General features: G+C 40.5%; 1 protein-coding gene across 1 annotated transcript in view; it reads right to left on the reverse strand.

Annotated features, from left to right (window-relative positions):
• LOC129254214 (E3 ubiquitin-protein ligase Su(dx)-like) overlaps window positions 1-5,624 on the reverse strand; it is a 57,411-nt gene extending 51,787 nt beyond the window's left edge. The window contains exon 1 of the mRNA XM_064094860.1: window positions 5,492-5,624. The gene's annotated coding sequence lies outside the window, so the exon portion shown is untranslated. The remainder of the gene's footprint in view (window positions 1-5,491) is intronic.
• Window positions 5,625-13,192: the final 7,568 nt, after the last annotated feature.

Here is a 13,192-nt window from a genome sequence, read left to right on the forward strand (position 1 = left end):
ATTATTCAGTTGGTCTAATGTGCAGTTGGTCCAATTTCCATTTCGGCTAATTTCCACTTCGTCTAATTTCCACTCCGGCTAATTTCCAGATAGTCTAACATTCCTTTCGTCTACATGCCATTTGGTCTAATTTGTAAAGTTTGCATGGTGACTTTTTTTCAATTTTCTGGTGAAATTTTTAAAGTAACTTTCCGCGCGCCGGCTCCGAATCTTCACACGCCGCCCCTCGATATTGGAGTACAGTCAGAGTGACTATATTTCCATTCCCAAATTTTGAAAAATATGGGGATTTTTAAAGCCTGTGGAGAATGTTTTGATTTGGGGAAAAACATTAAATAACGCTGTTATACGATCATTGAGGTGGAAAAAATATGTTTATTTATCCTCCTCTATGTATATGATCTACTGTAGATACTTAACGGCTGGCTTAACCCAATCAGGGTTCCCAGCTTTTCAAGAAAACAAAAATCCCTGATTTTTCTCTCAGAAGTTTGAAAATTCCCTGATAATTATTTAAACCCATTCCCAGTTTCTCATGCCTCTAAATTGTTGCTGTGAATTACATGTATTTTTTTTATGTGTAGGCCTATTATTGTTTTTAATTGTATATACCAGTAGGCCTACTTGTACGGTAGAAAAAGAGGCTACACTTAAAAAACACCATAACATGTCGTTCAATGAATGTTGTTTTAATATACAACAAAATATAACAGTCTGACTGACTATCGTGCATTCGACTTTTGGGCAGATCAAAATTCCCTGGTTTTACAATGACTGGAAAAATGTAAACAAATCCCCGATTTCCTTGATGGGCTGGGAACCATGCCAATCCATTTTAAGTTCAAGTATCGTCCGTGCATGCAGTGATGTAATGATTATGAGTATGATATGATTTTCATCATCTATATAATCGATATGTATGCTTAATTATAAGAATTACAGTTGATTAGAATAATTCATTTGATGAGCGTCTATCTCGTCATCGATAGTCTTTCACGGTGCAGGTTTTGCGCCCACCAGCCCTACCCCGGCTCTACCCTTCCGGATCCTGGCGACATGTATTAACTGATGCATGGTATTTATCCACTGCGTATATTTGTTAATTCTAGATCAAATGCATAATAATGAATGATGTTATGTTAGAATAAATGGACATTAGACCAAGTGTGAATAAGACCAAGTGACGATTAGCCCAACTGGGTATTAGACCAAGTGGCGATTAGACCAAGTGATAATTAGACCAATTGGATATTACACCAAATGGAAATTAGACTAAATGGAAATTAGACCAAGTGGATATTAGACCAAACGGTCATTAGACCATGTGACAATTAGACGAAATGAAAATTAGACCAAGTGGAAATTAGACCAAGTGGTGTTAGACCAACTGGAAATTAGACTAAATGGGTTTAGCCCAACTGCTCATTAGACGAATTGGATATTAGACCAAGTGGGAATTAGACGAATTGGATATTAGACCAAGTGAAAATTAGCCCAACTGGTTATTAGCCCAAATGGAAATTACACGAATTGGATATTAGACCAAGTGGGAATAAGACGAATTGGATATTAGACGAACTGGTTGTAGACGAAATGAGTTTAGACTATGTGAAGTTGGACGAACTGATAAGTAGACCAAGTGGTATTAGACCATCCGATAATTCACCATTCATAGACGCAGTGTGATGTAACATTAAGAAAAAAGAGTAAATACATGTAGCATCAGATGAGGGATTTTTTTCTACAAACAAGTTTTCAGCAATCAAAATTGCACAAAAGGTGTACTGGCTATCTGTTATAATCTGAAGATTCAGACACATCAAAGTCATCACTGTCAGTCTATACTGTCAAAATGAGGTCATAATTAACAATAGATTGATTTATCTCTGAAGTCTTTAATTAGTTTGTGCTTTTCCTTTTGGAATTTTTGCAGCTTCTAAATTTTATTGAAGGTGTAACCTACAACTATATTTTATCTCTCCTCATTTTCTATACATCAGACAGCCACAATGTCAATCGTGTTAATTTCATGATTTACATCAATTAATTATACTAATTAGCTTAATAGGTATCCTTTAAACTTAAAAGTTCAAATTTGACCCACTTATGATCAAAGAATAAGCCAGTGAACCCCAAAACTATTACATATTTAGGTAATGTGATGTTACATATTTAGTTTCTTAATGAAATAAAAATCCATGCTCCCCTCGTCTACCACCATGCAAAAATGGACAATTGATGTTACATAATTGCTAATTACTGGTAAATGAAGTAATCTCATGTATTTCTTTTTCTTTCAAGTAATTGGTATAAAGATTCCCTTTGATGTGATACCAAATATACCCATGTAGCACATCTATTTCAAGTTTTATACCATTAATCATTTCTGTGCTTGTCGTGCACATGTAACATAAAACGCATGGCCATATGCGATAGCTATTTAGTGCATAAAGATAAACCTTATATAAGGGATAGGTAGTTTTTATGCCTTGGTATTTTATCATCTGTAAATGGCGTTGAGTCTGGAGTTGACGTTGATGTCATGACAGTATTATGACGATAGTAATGATGTCCGTCGAGTGAAAGGGTTACTCAGGCGTAGAGGTGTATCTGTGATGTAATGCCTAGTTAAGTTGAATCAGTCAGGGCGAACCTCACAGGACGACATTTTAAACGGTCAACATTAACTTCAGTATCCCCTACAAGTTCTAAAAACTGTTTTGCTATATTCTGATGCATAAAATGATTCTTTATGGCTGATTGATCAGGAGGTATAATTGCATTACTGAATATATTGAATATTTGATCCTTGTTGAAATTGATGACTGATTTTCTATGTTCTGTATTGAATGTTTATATCCATATTTTATGTTTTGAATTTGAATTCGAACTGATGTTACCATTGTTCCAAGGAAAACTTGAAATTGAAGATTGGAATTCACTTTGATTCCCTTAAAAATCTGCTGTCAATTGTTACTTTTTCTGAGTTCCATATTTAAGAAGTTGCCACTGGACCAACAAGCTATCACACCCTCCCCTTGGCTGTGAACAGGTTCACCTTTTTATGGTGAAATGGTTGACAAGAGACATCCATACATCCAAAAAAACATCCATGCAAGCGAATACTAAGCATGCCTTTCAGCATGCTGGGTGCCCCACAAAAATAGACAAATTTGTTGAAAAGTTTATTGCAATCCCCATTCTCAGGATGTTTATTCATAAAGAAAACCCTAACCAGCTGGAGCAAGGCTTATTAATGGAAACCTTAAATACATGTACACCATTGTACATGTATTTAAGAGTCTGCCTGATTTTATTAATGATAATGGTAAAACTATATATGGGAATAAGGATATTGGAAACACTTTTAATAATTTTTTTGTTAAAATTGGTCTCTGCCTAAATGGTAATTGCTCAAGTAGTAAAGATTTTGCCAAATTCTTACCCAATAAGTGTTTGCAATCATTGTTTTTTAAACCAGTGAATCAAAATGAAGTAGTTGATATTGTTAAAAATATAAAATGTAGCAGTAGTTGTGGTATCGATGATTTAAATCCAGTTGTAATCAAGAAAGTGATTGTATTCATTCTGCATCCTTTATGTCATATTTTTAATTTATCACTATCTTCTGCCATAGTTCCTTCTAAAATGAAAATCTCAAAAGTTATTCCAGTACATAAAAAAGGTGATCTACATGATGTCTCTAATTATCGTCCCATTTCACTACTACCATATTTTTCAAAGATTTTAGAAAGAATTGTTTATAATCGATTATATAATTTTCTTAACTGCAACTCTCTTTTAAATGATGTGCAATATGGATTTTTAAAAAATGTTTCCACTGAAATGGCCCTAATTAACTTACATGATTATGTTATCAACTCACTAAATAAAAAATTACACACTATCGGAATATTTTTAGACCTTAGCAAGGCTTTTGACTGCATTGATTATAATATACTTTTACACAAATTACAGTTTTATGGAATTAGGGGTCATGTATTAAGTTGGTTTCAGAATTATTTATTAAATCGTGTGCAATACGTATCATATAAAAATGTTTTATCTGAACCATTAAATGTTTTATGTGGTGTGCCCCAAGGATCAATCCTCGGACCGCTATTATTTTTAATATTTATTAATGATTTACCAAAATGTTCAGACAAATTGAAATTTTTGTTATTTGCGGATGATACCAATATTTTAGTTTCTGATACTACACTACAATCTTTGAATAATGTTTTGAATCAAGAATTACCTCATGTAACCGCATGGTTTTACTATAACAAACTCTCTTTGAATATGGATAAATCGAACTATATATTATATCATGGACATAATAGAGTAAAAGATATTGAAGTATTAGATATTAAAATGAATAATCAAGTTATCAAACGTGTAAGTAACTCAAAGTTTTTAGGCGTTTTAATTGACGAAAGACTTTCATGGAATAATCACATAATGGATGTGACAAATAAAATATCTAAGAATATCGGTATCATCCGCAAACTTAGTGATTTCTTGCCTCAACACATTCTTTTAACTTTGTATAATACCTTAATCTTGCCTTACTTGTCTTACTGTAATGTAGTGTGGGCAAATACATATCCTTCAAAACTAGAAAGATTGTTTATTTTACAAAAAAGAGTAATCCGAATATGTTCATTTTCTCACAGATTGGCCCACACTAAAGAACTTTTCGTGAAATTTAATGTTCTAAATATCTATCAACTCAATTCCTACTTTTGTGCAATATTAATTTTTAAACATAAACATAATATACTCCATAATTCAATATCGTCTATGCTTGATTTAAATGTTAATATTCATGATTATAATACAAGAAACAAAAATAATATCACTTATGGACTGTAAATAAAAATTATGTATTATTCTCATTTAGACACCATGCTCCAGCTGTTTGGAACAATCTTCCAATAGAAATAAGATCAATCAGTTCAACGAACGCTTTTAGCAGGAAATTGAAACTATATTTAATCAATAGTGTGTGAAAGCAAGGATTTTTACTGCCTTTGTGTGTTTATGTATTGGGTTTGTGCGGTTAAAGGTGTTTTAACTTATGTTTATAGTATTACATGTACATGTATTATCAAATGATTTCAGTTATTGAATTAAATTTTAAATGAGCATTTTATCAAATTTGTAATTTCAATTTGGCTTATTTTATTTTTTTATGTAAGGGTGGTTATCTCGACAAACCTTGATAGGTTTTTATGACCACCTAATTCCAATATTGTATCTCTTTATTGTCATTTGTATCTGTTTAATACTTGATTTACATGTACCTTATATTTTCTTGCCTTATTATTGCACATTGCACATTGTATTTGTTATTACTGTATTCTATACTCTGTATTGATTTTATTGGAATTGAATAAAACATTGAATTGAATTGAATTGAATTGAATTCAGTACGATAGGAAATAGGTAATTTATCCCCCTCCCCCAGTTAGATTGGTTTGTGTCTCACCATTTTGGGTGACTGCTCCTAGTGCAGTCAGGGTTTCCTGGGATATACTGAGGCCATCCAGGACAAGATGGAGTTCCCCACTCTTCTGTGTAGCCTTGCCCTCTGACCTCAGCTCGACTGGTAACTGTACATTCTTGACTGCACGGTGAGAGAAAATTAGAGAGAAAGAAAGACAGAGGGGCAGGAAGAAAGAAAGCCAAATGAGAAGAAAAAAATCATAAGATGAGATGAGGTGTGTGTTCAGAGAAAAAATAATGACATCGTAATTATGAGAGTGAAAAAAGAATAAAAAAATACAAATATAATATGATTGCAATAGTCAGTGAATTAAGCTATTAATTCAGCTATCAATTAATATTATCAAAGTCCACACTAAAAAGAAAATAAATGAATCAGTAAATTGCCATTCATCTATTGCCAACTCGTCCACTCACCACTTTGTCTAATCACCAGTTCGTCTATGGCCATTTGGTCTCATAACCAGTTGGTCTAATATTCATTTCATTTTCATTCATTTTGCACAATTCACACTTAGTCCAATTAGACCATATGGACTAAATGTCTATTGGACCAACTGGTTATTAGATGAAATGGTTAGTGGACGAATTGGCAATTATACCATGTGGATAGTGGACAGAATTGGCATTGGACGAATTGGCATTAGACGACCAATGAATTGCTTCAAAATGATTATATTTCACATCAAATGACATAAAAAAACAAGTAACCAAGACAAGTCATATGCAAACTGAGCTGTTATTTTCGCGTCCAAAACTTTTTGCGACTGCGGTCACAACATTTTCACGGGTTGTTGAATTCGCGATATGAAGATATACCAAACACTTTCACAACAAAAATAATGCAAAACATGTGCATAAATATGCTTCTCAAATCCTCATGCCGACGTGTTGTGTAATAACAATAATAATAATATGCAACATTTATATAGCGCTAAATACAATAAGCGCCGCATACTTTGTAAAAAATTTGTCCATGTAGAACAGTTAAAAGTGAGAAAATACTGGCTGAAATTTCACTCTTTTGTACCTTTAACTCTAAAAATTCATGTCACCATTTGATCTGTAAGAGCAATCTAATAATGGCACGATTTCTTGGTTCCCACATTGGCACGATTTTATCATGCCAGTTCATGACAATGCAGGCCACGAAGGTTGTCAATAGTTCGTGCCATGGTCCCTTCTGGTTCACAAAATATTCACAAATCGTTCACATATTGTCACATCATTCAATTCATCATTATTCATTGGAGCATAAAATTGAACTCCATGAATTGTGGCTCCTTAAAGCCAAAATGTGCATGTGTATGCTTTTTAAGCGAGCATTTCTGAGATTTGGAGGAAGTATGCGTCACCTATTGTCGTGAAATAGTCATGAAATCATGCAATCCATGCTACAGCACGACTTGGCCCAACGAGGTTGTGTAAAGTTTACGAATAGTTCACGCCAACATTCCCGAAATTCGTTGTGACGGGAATTGAGAAATTCTAATATTTTGGAACAACGCTTCAAGCATTGTTCCGCATTGGTCCACACACTTACCGATATGGAACGACCAGAATGCTCAGTAGTGAGCATATTATTTACTAACAAGCTATACTTACCTATACCATCTCATCAAATTGCTAATCGTTACCCTGACTCGAATAGCCACCGGTAAAAAACTCCCCGAAAGAGGCTAACTGCAATCAGGTAGCCCGGGAAACCCGTCACGGAACGAGACCCATAAAACCCGCTCACCACATATAAGCCTCCTCTTTCGTAGCCAAGGAGGGGCGAAGTCTGCTGGGGAGGACGGGTGGGGAGTTATAGGTAAGTATAGCTTGTTAGTAAACAAATATATCAGGCTTTGAGAAAGTATAGTGGAATTATTTATCCAAGGTTGGTCTGGCAAGTACTATGGCGAAGCCCCGAGGGAAATATAGTAGTTTTGCCAGTCCAACCGAGGATTAATAATTCCCACTATGCTTTCGAATGAAACGCCTGATATATTTGTTTTATATCCTACTTTTAATAATTTATTAAAAGTCCGGTTACTTGAGTTGAATTACCTACTTTTCTCCGAGCCATATCGCGCTCAGCGGAACGCAGATTAGAGCCTGCGCCGACGCATCGCTGGACTTGCCCGGGAGAGAGAGCGCGCTGGCCGGTACGCCCGAGAGTTTAGCTCATAGGTTTAGCTAGATATCCAGTTTTGTGAAATAATGACGTCAGACCTCGATATATCCAAAAATATATCGAGGTCTGACGTCACGCAACATCATAGTTGAAATATATTCGGTCACATGATGCTACTTGAACCAATCACTATACAGGATTTACTCAATGTATGATATAATAAATAATATGCTCACTACTGAGCATTCTGATTTACTACACTGCGCTATACTTACCTATACCATCTCATCAAATTGCTAGAATAGCACAGAAAAAAAAACTGGAGGAGGGGCAGCAATGAGACCCTTCCCAGACATGTTAGCATAACAACGATACAAAAAACTGATTGACTATAAAAAAGAGTAGTCTCCCAACTGGAGAAGCTACTCTAGGAATAAAGGGATATAAATATCATCAACCTCGTTAAAGAAATATATCAACTGGAAATAGTCTAGGAACGATTAGGACAAGACAGAACCGCGGAGGCAAAACCTGTGTCTCGGCTAATTACATCAGATAAGTAATAAGATACAAAGGTATTGGAATTGGTCCAATAGGGCTGCCTGGAGGATCTCCTCCATAGAGGTACCCTGAAAGAGCACCCAAGATGCTGCTATGCCCCGTGTAATATGGCGCCCTCTCCACCCGACCTGATCCCCTGCACTAACCATCGAGAAATTGTAATTGGACTAACAGGGCCGTGAGGTTCTATTGAACTAATGAACAGTTGATGGGAAGTGCGAATACACTTAGTCCTATCAATGAACCACTTTAAGGCACGTACGGGACACCATAACCTATCTTTGGAAACTGACGAGAGATTGCTAATGGCTGAAAGAACAATTTCACAGGGTTTAGAGGTTTCTTTTTTATTCTTAGCTCTGTCCTTCTCCCAACGGATATGACCCGGCCTTACCGTGAGTGCATGAAGCAAACTACGTCTTTGACCTGAAGCTATAGCCATTAAGAAGGCTGTCTTAATGGACAGATCAAGGAGGGAGCATTTATGCATGGGTTCAAAGGGGGATTAGGCTAGGGCCCGAAGGACCCGTGGAAGGTCCCATTTGGGGAAGAGTCTTCGGCTAGGATTCTGTAAGAAAAAGGATCTTGTTATTCTGGCAAGGACAACTGAATTTGAGATAGTCTCCCCATTAGAGAAGCCCGAATGAATGGCTGCTATGGCTGATCTGTAACCCCTTATGGAGGAGACTGATAAACCTTCGTCAAATAATAGAAGTAAGAAATCTGCTATCTTACCTAAAGAGGCAGAGGTAGGATCAATCTGTAAACTGCCACACCACCGGAAGTATCTCTGGAGTCTAGAATCATAAGTGTTCCTGGTGGAGGATCGCAGGAATTTAGACGCCATGTCTGCAGCTCTCTCCGAAAGGCCCGCTTTAGTTGCTGATTTCCTGAGATGGGCCAGAGTGTTAGGCAAAGCCTTTCCGGGTTTGGGTAATAAGTGTCCGTCCCAGGTTGTTTCAAGAGGTCCACCAGTGGGGGTAGCCATTTTGGAGTCCCCACCACGAGATCTGTAAGTGTTGTGAACCATGGTCTCCTCGGCCACCAAGGTGCGATGAGGAGAACGTAAGCTTTTTCCTTCCTCACTTTCTCCAGCACTTGAGGTATTATGGGAAAGGGCGGAAAGGGGTAACCCAGGATCCCCTTCCATGGGATTGTTAGGGAGTCTGTCGCAAAGGCTGAGGGATCTTGATGCTTCGTGCAATAAATCGGGAGCTGCTTGCTCAGGGCTGATGCAAATAATTTATCTGAGGCTGGTCACCCTGACTGAAGATTCTCTCCACGATGGAGTGATTGAGTTGCCATTCTGACGGGAGATAACTTCCCCGAGAGAGGAAATCTGCTTTGTAGTTCTCTTTCCCTGGGATGTGGCAAGCCTTTAGGGTTATGCGATTATTCTGGCACCATGCTAGAATTTCCAATGTCAGGAAGCAGCGAGTAGGTGACCTTGTCCCTCCTTCCCTGTTTATGTAGGAGACCACTGTGCTGTTGTCTGATTTCACCAGAATGCACTGGTTGGCAACTTGGGGGAGGAAGGCAAGTAGAGCCAGTTGAACCGCCTTCATTTCTAGAGCATTGATATGCTGTGCTGAATCTCTTTCTTGACATTGGCCAGAGGCTTTGAATTTCCCCATGTGTGCTCCCCAACCCAGCTTTGAAGCATCGGTCGTTAGGGTGAGAGTTGGTTTCGTGTTCTTAGTTTGCTACCCTTGGTTCAGAAATCGACATGCTGACCACAGATGAATTGCATGCATCATCGCATCTGTCATGGGAACAAGATGGTCCCTGGGGTGAATTCTGGGCCTGAAGTGTCTCAGGAAGTGCAGTTGGAGTGGCCTCATATGTCATCTGCGCTGCGGGATTAGATCTACTAGGCTTGCTAATAGGCCTAGGAAAATTTGCCAAGTTCTGGCTGGCGAGTATGAGTTTGAGTAGAGCTCTGCACCTACTGACTGAATCCTCTTTATTCTGTGAGGGGAAGGGCGAACTATTAAGTTTGGGATGGATATTATCGCCCCTAGAAACTCTGGTGATATTGTTCGTGAGAACCTCGCTTTTTCTTCGTTGATCAGAAACCCTAGATCCGAAGCCAGCTTTCGGACAATGCTTACGTTGTAGACAAGAGTGGTCTTGGAAGGGCCGAGGAGGAGCCAGTCGTCCAGGTAACAGAAGATAGTAATGCCTCGCCTTCTTAACTCTGCGGCGAGGACTCTCACCAGTCGGGAAAATATCCTTGGGGCAGGCTTTAGGCCGAGCGGAAGGGCTATGAACTGGTAGCAAACGTCTCCTACTTTGAAGCCCAGAAACTTGCAGGCCTCTGGGGCTATAGGAACATGATAGTAAGCGTCTCTGAGGTCTATGGTGACTGCCCATTGGTTGGGTTTTATCAGAGGTAGGATGGTTGTAAGGGATTCCATTCTAAATGTCTGATCTGGAAGGAGTTTGTTTACCTTCTTTAGGTTGATTATCATGCGGAAACCCCCGGAGCGTTTCTTTACCAGGAAAACGAATGAGAGGATGAGGGACTTGTGGTCTGGCACTGTTACGATAGCTGCTTTCTGGAGTAGGGACTGTATTTCTGACCGGAGAGCCTCTCGGCGTGAAGGATCCCTTGGTATGGGGCTCTGTTGTCGAAAACGAGAAGGATGAATTACTCTTGGGAAATTTGGATTGTATCCCGACCTTATTATCTCTAGAACAAATATGTCTTTGGTTATCTTTTCCCAGTTCTGTAAGCAAAGAAGTAGTCTTCCCCCTACTGGGACTTGCTGAAGGTGGGGAAGGACTAGTGTTTGATTGTCAAAAGTCCCGGTTATGAGTGGGGGCCCTGAATTCGGTGCGGTGAAAGTGGGCCTGGCGGCCCCGTCCCCCACCCCGAGGTTTCCTATGACTTTCCCCGCTGCCCCTTTCATTCCTGGTGTCGCCACCAGAGCGAGGGAAGAAGGAGAGGGATAACCCCTTATGTTCATTGTAGGTCTGGGGTTGGGGTCTGGAGCTAGAGCTAGCATAAGGGGGTCTCTGGGCCTGGCCCTGGGCCGGTCTAGGGCCCGGCGGACTAGGTCTACTCGAGGAGAGCTTATAAAATGTCTAGTCAGCTGTGGTGCTGGCTGAAATAGACTCGTCCAATACTTCTTGAAAGTGTCCATGAAACAAGTCCTTACCTTCGCAAGGAAGCTTATTGAGAAGTCTGGCTGCCCCTTTCTCGATCTTGAGAGCATCTAGAACTTTAGCCCTCCTTGCCCTCGTGCGTAGCAGTGTTGATCTTGCTGCTTGCTCATACTGGAGATCAGCGATCTTTGAGAGTGACTCTAACAATAAGTTCTTGTCATTGGTAGAGACTCCAAGCCGCTCAGCCTCACCAAGAGCGGTTAACAGGCACCCCTGGTACAGCGCGAGTCTCATACCGCTCCGGGCGGCCACGTCCAGCGCTGCTAGCTGATAGTCGGCTGAGCAGTAACCAGTGCTGCGGAGAGGGTTACGGCCCGATCTAGACTTCCTCGCTCCCGCATCCCCGACATGGAAAGCAACGTCCGGGACCGAAGGAGTGCACAAAAATCCTCAAAGTCTTGAGCGGCAAACCGATAATCCTTCGAGACTTCTTTACTGATCGGTTTAAGCCGAGAGTGTTGCTTATCTAGGCCCCGAAAGCAGGATTTATACGGAGCGTCCATCTTGATCGCAGGACTGACTTCGTCCGAACAACTAAGGGACGAGTTCAGGCGGAAGATTGACTTCTCACGCTCAGTTTCGCTACTGGTACTGTCTTCGGCCCGAAGTTGAGGGCAGTATTTAGTCAAGATCAGGGCTGACTGATGCCTGTTCCCACTAGCCGGAGTATCGCGTTCGTGTATGCCAGAACTCTCTCGTACCCCTAATGGTGATTCTCCTCGTTCGAATCCCATTTGCTGGGCAGCTTGCAGGGAATGCACGGGGCTGCTATTAGAATTTGATGGGGAGAAATCGCCCCAGTCTCTTCTGCGAGATGTAACAGGTTGGTGGTAATCGAATTCCGAATCAGATTCTCCCACAATGGAAATCTCCTCGTTTCTATTCTGTCCCTTCCTTTCTCTGCGAGGCGAGTATTTGCTAGCTATTTCTCTACGGCTAGTACGAGGCGAGTTATCATTAGCCCCCACTTCGCGACCGGTACGAGGCGATCTAGACCTCTCTCTACGTCTAGAATGAGTCGAGTTTTCATTAGCTCGTTGTCTCCGGCGGCTTTGTCTACTACTTGCCGGGCTGGCCGGTAAGCAAGTCCAGTGGGTCGGGGTCAGGATGGGTCGATGGCGGCGCCCGCTGGGGGAGGATCGCCTGCAAGGCTTCCAAGATCCAACTACCCACCTCGGCAGGGTCTGGCAATGAATGGACTGACCAGTCACAATCCCGGGCCAGTTGGCTCTTCTTCTGAATTACAGGGGGTTGTAGTGGGTAGTTAATTCGAGCCTGATTGTCATTAGAACACGAGTGGTCATCGCGAGGCCTCTTCTTGCCCGCCCTACTCTTTGATGAGGAGCTACCCCGATCGGAAGGAGTGTAAATAGTCTCTTCCGATTTATTCGTACCCTCGTCTACCTCCCGCCTATGGGACTGGGTGTCTGATTGTGTAGTGTCATCAGCCGGCGTTGTCTTGGCCGGGTTATTAGTGTTAGGGTTCTTGTTCTTCGGCTTTGTCTTGGCCGCCTTATCATCTTTACTATTATTATTTCTCGGCTTTTTCTTGGCCGAGATATTGGCCCTCGGCTTTGTCTTGACCGAGTCTTTCTCCCCTTTATTGAGATCTCTTGGGTTGGGGGAGGCTTGGGAATTATCAATGTTTACGTCAGTTATTTCTTCAGACATCGTGATTCATAAAGAAAGGCACTGAAGCACGGTGGCTAAATGTTTCGAGTGTACTCAGCGACGTCACGGTAACAAAAGAGGAGGCTTATATGCGGTGAGCGGGTTTTATGGGTCTCGTTCCGTGACGGGTTTCCCGGGCTACCTGATTGCAGTTAGCCTCTGTCA

Source organism: Lytechinus pictus, chromosome 2 (assembly GCF_037042905.1).
Source record: "Lytechinus pictus isolate F3 Inbred chromosome 2, Lp3.0, whole genome shotgun sequence".
NCBI lineage: Eukaryota > Metazoa > Echinodermata > Echinoidea > Temnopleuroida > Toxopneustidae > Lytechinus > Lytechinus pictus.